An 11,312-nucleotide genomic window follows, 5' to 3' on the forward strand; every position below is an offset into this window, starting at 1 on the left:
CTTTAAGGTCTGGTCCAGCTCTTTGTCTGAAAAAGGAGCCATGTAACAGGGCAGTTCAGCTAGAGAAAGGGTTAAAAAAAGCCCTGGGAGATGCATATCCTTGGAATCAAGCAGGGGGAAGAATTGTGGCAGCCAATTAGAGCCCAAGAGGGCTATATACAGGAGATGGCTGCCCACGGTGAGCACACATTCTTGCTCCAGCCCTGGAAGAAGAGGGACCCAGCTGCCTGCTAGAGTTGAGTACCATGGACAGAGTAGTGCTGGGAAAAGGCTGGATGAGGCCAGGGAGTGCTGGCCAGGCAAGCCCCAGGCTGCAGGGCTTGAGACAAGGCCTGAAAGTACAAAGGCCGGGAGAGGAAGCCCAGTCCAACCCCTTGTCAATGATGAGCGGCCATTCCAGACTGCAGTTTGCCCCTGAGGTAAGGGGCTAGATGAAGACTGGCAGTGTGTCACTGAGGCAAGGTGGATATAGAGAGCTTGGGGTTCCCGAGAGTGTGGGACACTGCAGCAGGGCAGTACCCTGAGAGAAGGGCTCAGTGATCATGGAGGGATGTGGGTCCAGATATCAGGTGGAGAAGAAACAGACAGGCAATAGCAGGAAATAAATGTGAATGAGCTTAGATTGATTAATGGTGACAGGCATCCATCATTTAACTCACCTGCCCCACTCTGCTCACCCTTCCATGTCCTTCCATCAACTGAGACAACTACAATTCCTACCACATTAATTGGGAATATTCTGAGAACACTTCAGATGAAGAAAGTCTAGTGCAGTGGGCATCAGATCTGCCCAACAAATTCCTCTACAGCCCAAAGTAAATACCAAGCTTTCCTGACACCATCCTTACATTTTTCATGCAAATATAACACTGCCAGTGGTCACTGAATAAAAGATGCATGGAGCTTTCCTGAAATCTCAGCACTGTCCATATGCACTGGCATGCAGATATCAACAAACAGCTCACTTTATGCCATAGTTTTGTAGTTTTCAAAAGCTCAGTCATAGGTCTTTCCAGCAAAATTACAGGTGTCTGTCAGCCCCGGCTGCACTGGAATGGCATGTGTCCAACATAAAAAAAGATTTCTAAAAGCTTTCAGTTAATTAGTTGGGGCAGGTGCTAATAAATAAGGGTCAGTATTACCTTGGGGCTATAATTTCCTCCTTCCTTGCTATATTTAGGAAAATAGGTTACTCAAGCCATTTACCTGTTACATCATCCCACTCTGCACCAGCTTAACTGTGATGCTTAGCATTTAGGGTAGGGTGAAGCCAAGGCTCCTTGGGAGGGAGAATGTAACAGGCTGGCATATCCCTAAGGGCTGGAGGGCTTGAGGCAACCCAATCCTGATTACTAAAGCAATGCGCTTGGTTTGGATCAGGTAATTTCTTATAAAAAGTAGCAGATGGCTGCAGTGAAGGCTGAAGCCTAAGAAACTGCAGGAAGCAAAGGCCCCTGTAGGGAAGAGTTAGCATCAGAGAGTTTGAAAGCTGCAGGATGTGACTGGCAGAGGAAGGAAGGCAGGGCCAGAGGGCAGAACTCCATCTGTTAAGAAGCTGAGACTGGCAATTTTGGGTGAAGCAGACTAGGACAGAAGAAGAGTGTTGTGTTTAGCAGAAGAACCAGACCTGAGTGTGAACTTTTGAGTTATGATCAAGGATGTTTGTTTGATGCATTTCCATTATTAAATTAGTCCTGGGAGGAAGAGTGCATTGTGAGCCACAAATTAGACCACGTGGAGCTGGTAAAAGGCCTGTAACAGGGGGCTAACAGGAGAAGAGATGTTACCCCCTGCTATGAAGATGTATTTGGGAGGCAGCAGACCCTGCTACAGAACATAGCTGCAGGAACTAGATGTGCTCAGGATGCTGCTGCACCCTGTGCCGTAAAGTAATTTCCATCATATCCAAGGTTTACAGTGTGGTTAAATGGCTGTCAGAACCACCGCTATAAAAACTGATACAGCATCTCTCGTAAAGAGAGTACTGGGAGGACTGATACACCCATCAGTAATCATAACACCCTGCACAAGCACATAAAGCAACTCACAGTGAAGCCTTGAATCATGGTCTAGACAGAGACAGAGACTAGGGGTTAAATCATAGAACTGAATATGTTTCAGAGTATTTCATAAGAGTCCTGTGGCAACGTATAATAGGAAACACTCAGGTAATGAATATCACTTTAAAACTCAATAAAAAGACAGCAAATTTCCATTATAAAACACCTGACTGTTGTGGTTGCATGGAACAAATGTGCATACGTTGTGAGGGAGCACCAGAGTGTATGACAATCCTCTGATTTTCATAAATTATTTGTTTTTAGATTTAACAGAGTTGCCCATATGAAAAGCTTTAGGCACTAACAATTATTTAAATGTAGGATAACACAATGATGACCGCCTGCTGGCATTCAATACTCACGTAGAGATAGCATGTCAACTCTGCCAGCAGCATTAAAAAGTGATAGACAAGTAACAAATTAATTCAGCCAACCAGTAACTTCACGTCGCAGCAGAAATCTGATGAATGCAATACAAGTGCATAGGTATAGGTAAATGTTTATAATAAATGACTAATAAAGGTATGTGATTATAAAGTATGGAACAGCCTAACATTCACAAGTGAAACTTTACATTGCTAGCTTGGAAGATTTTTGCTTTTTGATCACATTTCTTTTGATTTCGAAGGCTTATTTTTATTGTCCACTGTAACTCCATTTTTTATGAGACCTACCAGTAGTTCTTTTGTCTACTTTCTATGTGCAGTATTACTCATTTATGGATAGTACAATTACAAACTACATTTTAACACTTCCTTGCTTATTGTTAATATCCCCTAGCACTTTCCATTAGAAGACGTTTTTAGTTGCTTACTTAGCTTTCTCAAACTTTAACTGTTTGGGCTAATACTTTTCCATCCTGAGCATATGCCTCATGCTACATATTTTTGAAAGCTTCCACCAAAACAGTACAATCATGTATAAGAATGAAGCTAAGGGAAAATGTTTTGTAATGTTACAAAGTCTTGTGACTTTTTCTTCAAGAGGCTGTATTGCCCCCGTGATTTGGAAAAAGGATGGAAGAAGGTAGATCTGCCAGGAACGTGACCCTCGTTTTTTCTGTGAAAATCTGCCCAAATCTGATCAATTTATGCTTTAACAAATCTCGGTATACACATACAGAGACTTTGCAGAGGTTAGCAGCTCAATTCTACAAAGATTCCTTGCATGCTGAGCATCCAACACTTCCTATGTGCCACCAGGCTGCATGTGCCATCCCACAGTGATTGAACATGCTCTAACAGCAGAAAAGCTGGACCTTCCCTATAATTAGTGCTCTCCATTGCTTCAGGCCAGGATGGAGCCAGGCACTGGCATTAAGGATAGGAAGACTGTCTCTCCTCTGACTATCAGTACCCCCACCTTCTTGCTGGTGTGGGGAGGAACCTACCTGACTCAAATGCAGAGATGACAAAAGCTGGATGGGGAAGTGACAGGATGAGTGGAGAAGATTGGGACAAAGAACATGGAAGAGCTGGGCTAGGAGAGATAAACTGGGAGTTTGCAGGGGAGGCTGGAGCTGGGATATGGGAAACAGGGACTGGCTGTAGGAGGACACTTGGATTGGGAGCCAGGGATGGAAGGATGAGCAAGGGATGCGGAACCAGTAGTGGAAGCATACCGCCAGGAGTGAGAAGGTGAGATAGATGTGAAAAAAGCTGTTGTATGTAAGACTCCTGCCTCATTTATTGCAGAAGGTGTAGTGTGCGTAGTATGATAGGCAGCAGACTGCAGGGGGGTGGGGGGGGAGTGTTCATGGTTATGAGAAATGGATTCTCTCCCTCTCTGACAGAGATTTACTTTGTGATGCTAAGCAAATCACTTAAACCTTCCACAGACTCCTCATTCATCCTCTCTCTAGCTTCTTTTGCAAGCCTCACCTTCCCTGCTTTCTTATCCTAGACTCTTTTTACAGCTAGTCCTAGTGTTTCCACATAACCCAACTCCTTGCTCCTGATTCATCTCCACAGCAGGCTCCATATGGCAAGGGTACTTTGGAAAATGATAATATGAAAACTCAACAAAAGAGCCAAGTTAAGATCACACAGGCAATCTTAAACCTGGCATTAACGAAGGTCAAGGAATTGTTAGTACAGTATCTACCTTCCTTCTAATTTTTGGTTGATGTTCCTATCATATGTGGGTATCTGGTACTGTAACTTTGTAGCCAAAAGTCATGCAGAAATTAGATATTTTGTTGGTGTTGCATTTTTTCTAAAGCTTAGTATTTCAGAAGTAGATAAACTCAGCATTTTAAATGTCTTTCTCAAACTTCATGACTACGGGCTTGTAGTTCACAAATGGGTTTGCCTTTTACCAACTTTCATGATGGACGCTGATCCTCTAATTATATTTAAACTTCATCACTTTTATCTCCTTCTTTTAAACTACCAATTTAATTAAATATATGCAAGGTTTGGAGTTAATATATTTTATTTTCCACTCAAAATGTTAATTAACCACAATCTTTTAAAGACAATTAGAAGCTACCAGCCTTGCCTATAATGTAGTGCCTATAGAAAACAAATACATCTACCACTGTTAAATAGATAAGACAGTCAAAAGGCCAAGGTTTGCATCCAGGAATGCCTTTCAGATACAGACACAGAAATAAGCAACTCAAACAGTATTTGTTTCCTTGTATCTTGTCAAGAGTGGAATGTGTCATGGTTGTGTCAAAGCTAACAAAAAGCCTTTCATTAATACCATGTAGCTGACTGAGAGAATAAAAAGTGTTATTCATCCAACTTTGCTAAAGGTCTTCCAATGAACTAACTGCAAATCTCTAAGGAACAGATCTAAACTCAGTACAAAGACTCCTGTTGTCTTCAGTGGGCTTTGGATCAGGCCCTACATGTCCTATGCCAGCAAGTATCAATTCTTAGAGTAGAGTCTTTGGGGAATGAGCCTATTTCGATTGTAGCAAAGTTGTGGTTAGGAACACAGAGGGCTATTCTGGGGTGTTAAAATCGCTATTCAAGAATCCCAGTCAAATCATACTGATTTCCACCTGCCTCATACAGCCTTAATCCCTAAATACAACTCACAGTTCTGAGCGAAAGCCAGAGTGTTAAAAGATGAATCCATGATAACACATGGTACAAAAACCAAAATATTTGGCAACATATTCCTTCCCCAAATCCAGCATTGTTAACTCTTGCTCATTTTCAATGAACAATTCATAACGAAAGCTGCCTTTTAGCCTTCACTTAATGTGGTAGCTCTTGGGAAAAATGGAGTTGCTATAAAACATGATAAAAGGAGGAAATAAGAATGCAATGCAGACCCAAATAATGCACTGGCAAAGCTTGTATGCCTTTGCCATTTTAGAATGAGTCTGAAAAACTTCAAAATATATTATTTTTTGTTTGTAATCTGACTCTAACTCTGAAATTCTATTCGGGCTAGGAAGTGATTTATCCACTTTTCTTTTTCTCTTGGTTTTATTCTTATTTGTTAGAAAAATGTCACATTTTATTACTTCTAATACCAACTCTGAATCTATGTAATCAAGCACATCAATTTGTTAAATAAGAGGGTTTTTTCATAAAACAAATGTGTTCTACCCACTTGTGCATAATGTTTCCTCACTGCCATAATGGAGGACATAAGCTTTCTCTCCATAATTTGTCTGTCTCTTTGGTGTACAAGAAGATAATTCAGCAAAGCTCTCAGCCTGTCAGATAGACTATAATCAGCATGAAGAATTTTTTTTAAAAATTATTTCCAGTTATGCTTCCCCACATTTACTTCAGAAACACATTCTATTCTCTAATAAACTTACCAGTACGTAAAAATAGAAAATACATAGCAAAGCAAAATCCATTTAGTTTTAAATCACCAGTCCCTACAATGCAACAGGTCTGGTTTCCATGCATTTCAGAGGGTAGAAGACACTGAGCTCTCAACCAATGGGTTGAAGAAATTAATGTGCATTGCAGATACTCACTCAGCAGAGGGTCACTGAATGCATTGAATGGGCAAAGTTCCCCGCTAGCCAATTTAGAGAATACACTTAGCAGTCACTGTTCTTGAAAGGAACAGCTTTGTATGTCTCCAGGTGAAAGAGTAGGTGTTGCGATCACAATCAAGTCAAATGTAAAGGCAAAAGCACAGGAGATCAAAAGATACATATGAAGCAACTATGAAAGAAAATGTACTGTGCATGCATTCAAAGACATACTATATCATCAATAAAAATCCCTGAAAATACTAACTAGCAAGCAAAGGAGGATTCAGTTTGCATCTGGATTAAGTATAGCCTCTGGGATTTGTAGTGTACGAAATCAACTAAAATATGTTTGAAACATTTCTACCATCATAGGACATAGAAAAAAGGCCCCTACTGGTTTGAATACAACACAGAACCAAAACTGCACAGATAGATATGTAGTCAGAGAATTGAAAATGGCATCTCCTAAAAATTCATTAGTGGGAGTGGGCAATTTTGATTTTTTTGGTTAGGCCCATGTCTTTAATAATAGCGTGTGTATAATGTGGCACTAAGTAACAAACTATAAGTATTTGGAAATAAACTGTAATAAGGCAGTTGAATATACATAAATATATTGGAAAAGTTTCAGAGAAGGGCAACAAAAACTATCAGGGGTTTGGAACTAGTGCCCTATGAAGAGAGATTAAAAAGACTAGAACTTTCCAGTTTAGAAAAGAGGAGACTAAAGGGGGATAAGATAGAGGTCTACAAAATCATGACAAGAATAGAGAAAGTGAATGAGGAAAAGTTATTTACTTGTTCCCATAAGAACTAGGGGTCACTAAAGGAAATGAATTGGTAGCAGGTGTAAAACAAACTAAAGGAAGATGTTCTTCACACAGTGCACAGTCAACCTGTGGAACTCCCTGCCAGAGGATGTTGTGAAGACCAGGACTTTATCAGGATTCAAGAAAGAACTACATACATTCATGAAGATTAGGGGATGGCCCATCAATACTTATTACCTAAGATGAGTTGGAATGGTTTCCTCTGGTTTTGGGAATAAGGGGCTTTAGAAATCAGGAATCCACTTCGAAAGGCCTCTGGCTATACGGGCGGCTGCGTTTCGAAACCAGCAGTTTCGAAGCATGCGTGGCTGCCATTATGCTAATGAGGCACAGCATATTCATTGAGCGCCTCATTAGTATCCTGAAGTGAGACATTACCATACCCCTTCCAAAAAGAGGGGCTACTGTGGCCACAGCCTAAATGAACTCGTTTATCTTTGTATGTGAAATTAAACCATCATATGAAATTTTTAGCTCACAAATTTAAGGCACAGTATCCTAGGATACATTTAAGACTATCTATCCCAGATATAATAAACTACGAACTCTATTTTATTGGTTGATAATGTTATAAACTGAGGGATGAGAGGCTAGTTAAGGTTATTTCTTCCTACTTCTTTCAGCACCAGCCCTACCCCTCTCTGCTCTTTTTCTTCCTTTTAGCTCCTGAAAGAGGTGCCCCTTCCTGACATATCAGAGTTTTCTCCTACCTGCCACTTTCTCAAATGATCTCTTTTTTCCCTCTTTGACAGACAACCCCTTCTGGCTAACTTCTGAGCATAGAACAGCCTCCTTGCTTCATACCCATTATGCCCAGCCACTTACACTTCTAAGGATCATCTGTTCTATCCTGTCTCTTACCGCGTAGGGAGGAATGGTGGGACTGGCAGTAGTGGGGAGGAAGGCAGACAAGACAGGAGTGCTTTATGACTGAGGCAGGCAAACTGGATAGTCCCAGGTGTCCTCACATCTTTCACTATCTGTAATGATCCCCAAACACCCAAATTGGTCCCTGCTATTAGAATTCAGTGTGCATATTTCATAGCATAAGCTGTCTATCAAAACCTACCCTGGGAATCGGATTAATAATCTATGTAGGCAAAAGATAATGCACATCATAACATTAATAGTAAATTGTTCGAAAATTAAAAAATTATAGGTTTATGTAAGATGTCATAACTGTAGGTAAGTAATAAATGAGACCTCACAGTTTCTGTATGAGCCAACAACATTACTATCATCGTTTAATCTTTTACACCACTTATGGCCAATTGAATAGAAACTTCACAGAATTTAGATATGATACATGTGTCAAAGATCTGACAACCTAAACAGGCAAGGCAAATTATCAAGCAGTAAATGAGCAACATACAAACAAAACAGATAAAGTTAAAAACTATTTAATCAAGCTACCATAATAACTTACTTAGTGATTTATGTAAGTACCTCTATAGTAATATTAGAGGCATGCTGTACACATGCATGCGTGTGTGTGTGTGTGTGGACATCCAGCATTGGCCACTGTCAGAAGACGGGATACTGGGCTAGATAGACCTATGGTCTGACCCAGTATGGCCGTTCCTATGTTCTTATTTGCTAGCATGCACATGCAAGAAGAAAAACCCTAAAACAAATTATTAAATTACCAATGACATGAGTGAGTGATTGATTGTGTTTGCTTGTACCCTAAAAGAACATCAATCAGCTATCTTAAGTGCAACAAGCAGGTAGAGTCTCACATATTATGGAGTATTGAGATATTAGTTCGTTTAGTCATACTCCCATCACAAATGCTATTTCAAGTTGCCAAGTACAAGGTATAACATAAGTATAGCCAAAATGGCCATTAATAATAAGATGCCTATTACACTTGTGCCTAGTATTCCAAGCTATAGTGTTTGATATTGCTGCCGCTTTACTGACCAGTAGCAGAATTCATTTCTTGGCAAATCAGTTTCTGGTTTGGCCCATACATCAGAGATGCAGAATCAGATATTTTCTTAATATAACTTAATTTATAAAACATAGAAGTCCTGCTCCATTGAACAGAGGCAGTGCCAAACACACAACAATTCCATCTTGCAGAAAAGCAGGTAAGATGCCCTGTTCCAAGGCTGCTCATCAAGACCACATTTTCCCATCATGTGCTTATCCTTCTTTCACACAACTGCTTTGCAACACAAAGGAACCTTCCAGATGCCTGAGAACTGAGGGTGCTTTAACCAGAGGATACACAAATTGGGGAGGGGGCAGCGGGCCAACCCTGAAAGGGTTTTTTGTTTTTGTTTTTGTTTTTGTTTTTTTCATACGAACATGAACAAAATTGCTGTTGGTTTGGAGGACATTAGACAGGTTGGGGAGCCCTGCTAATTGCAGGGACAAAAGTGGGGTCCAGTGTAAAAAGTTTGCTCACCCCTGCTTTTACCCATACAATTCCCTTGTTTACTAATTCCACTTATTGCCATGCATTCTAGCTCCTTCAGGGGTAGATGGGAGGGGGGATTCATCCAGGGTGCTTAAAAGTCAATGACTTCTAATGGACAAGTCTGAACAATGTACAACTTCAAAATATCCTCAGCAGGGATGTGAAGTCTGTCAAACAATTGTAAAGAATACATAATAAATGCATGAATTTTGAACAACTTAATATGTTCATGAAATCCTTTATTATGAAGCATGTAACATCTAACCATTAATGTTCACTTTTTAAATAACTCACATAGAACTGGATGTTGCTCTTTAATTATCTCCATAATTATTTAAGAATAAATTTTGGTTTTACATCTTGCCCCCCGTAAGGTGCAGTAAGATGCCATAATCACAGTTGTAGACACCACTGCAATTGACAAAATCCCTGCTCAGTTGCCACCTGTAAGCACCTAAGCCAGTGATGGACAATCTAGGGCAGTGAGTAGGCCACATGAGTGGCCTGCCTTCATTCTGGTGGGGCCCAAGATTGCCATACCCAAGTTGATCTTCCGGAATAGGGTAGTTGTGCTAACTGCATTTACATACGCAGAATTTATGGGGTGTGCCCATTGAACCATAGCAGCACTTCGATTGGATGCATGGTTCTCACAGTCAATGTTGTGTGCAATCAGCACACACCTAAGTCCACGTCTTCTTACTTTATGTGCATATGATTCTAGTGATACTAGCAGTAAAAAACACAGATGGAGCCTCGGCAACCCTGTGCCTTGTTAATAGTAAGCAAACTATCTTACGGTCCACACACAGAACTCGAAAGGGGCACATATGGCCCACAAGCCACAGGTTGCCCACCACCAGCCTAAACTCACTTGGCATCTAAACTTCCATTATACAATGCCCTAAGGCCCTACATATCTGCCCCAAACATTGTACTGGTATCTCACTCTAGGTGTCCGGATCCCTATCTCTCCACTAAGCTCCACCGAAATCCACAAATGGGGGAAAAATAGGTAGAGGAATGCTTCTCTCATCTAAGGGGCTATATCCAGCAGTATGTTCAGAGGTCTCATAACAGTTCAGATCCCATTCAAAAATCTAACTGGAGGAGAACATTGTATCCATCTTAACACACTCAGCCTAGTGCTTAAAGCAATCATCCAGAGCGTAGGAAACCTTGGACTGGTTTTCTTCTCTGACTGATCGGAGGAAGGATTTGAATTAGAGCTGTCTGTTCGCATCTCAGGTGATTAATCTCGTATCAGAGATTAATGTTAGTCTGTACCACAAAAACAAGGAGAAGTCCTGTGGCACCTTATACACGAACACATATTTTGGAGCATAAGGTTTAATGGGCAAAGGCCAACTTTGTCATATTCAATGACATTGCATCTGACGAAGCAGGTATTTGACCACGAAAGCTTATGCTCTAAACTATCTGTTAGTCTATAAGGTGCAGCAGGACTTCTCATTATGATTAATCTTGGGCACTCAATCTCTCATGTTGAAGCTGATGCTCCTTAGATAAACACTTTAGTCATTAGGCCAAACAAATAGAGAATACGAATTTGTACCTTTGTGGTTAACGACTACTTGCAAGGTGCGAGATATAGGGTCCAGTCCTCCTGCATCAGTGGCTCCTTCATTATTTGTACATAGATGAACAACTTCCAAGAAAGAATAGAGGCCTCGTGTAAGAATAATCCACAGCTCATTGACTACAGTACTCTTTTCAGAACAGGAGTTTCCCACCTCTTCTCCTAAGATACAAGGGGAATTGTCCCAAAGTCCCCCAGATGCCAGATGAGTGCTGTTACCACTAGACTAAAAGTTGTAAGTATAGCCATACCAAATTCATGGTCCATTGTGGTCAATTTCACAATCATTGAATTTTACAAATTTGCAATTTCATGATTTCAACTACTTAAATCTGTAATTTCTTAGTGATGCAATTCGAGGTATCCTAATTCTCCCACTTCAGAAACAAATTGTGGGGGTTTATAAGGTATGGTAGTACTGCTACCTCTAGTTTGTGCTGCTGCT

The sequence above is a fragment of the Carettochelys insculpta genome, chromosome 5 (genome assembly GCF_033958435.1).
Source record: "Carettochelys insculpta isolate YL-2023 chromosome 5, ASM3395843v1, whole genome shotgun sequence".
Classification (NCBI taxonomy): Eukaryota; Metazoa; Chordata; order Testudines; family Carettochelyidae; genus Carettochelys; species Carettochelys insculpta.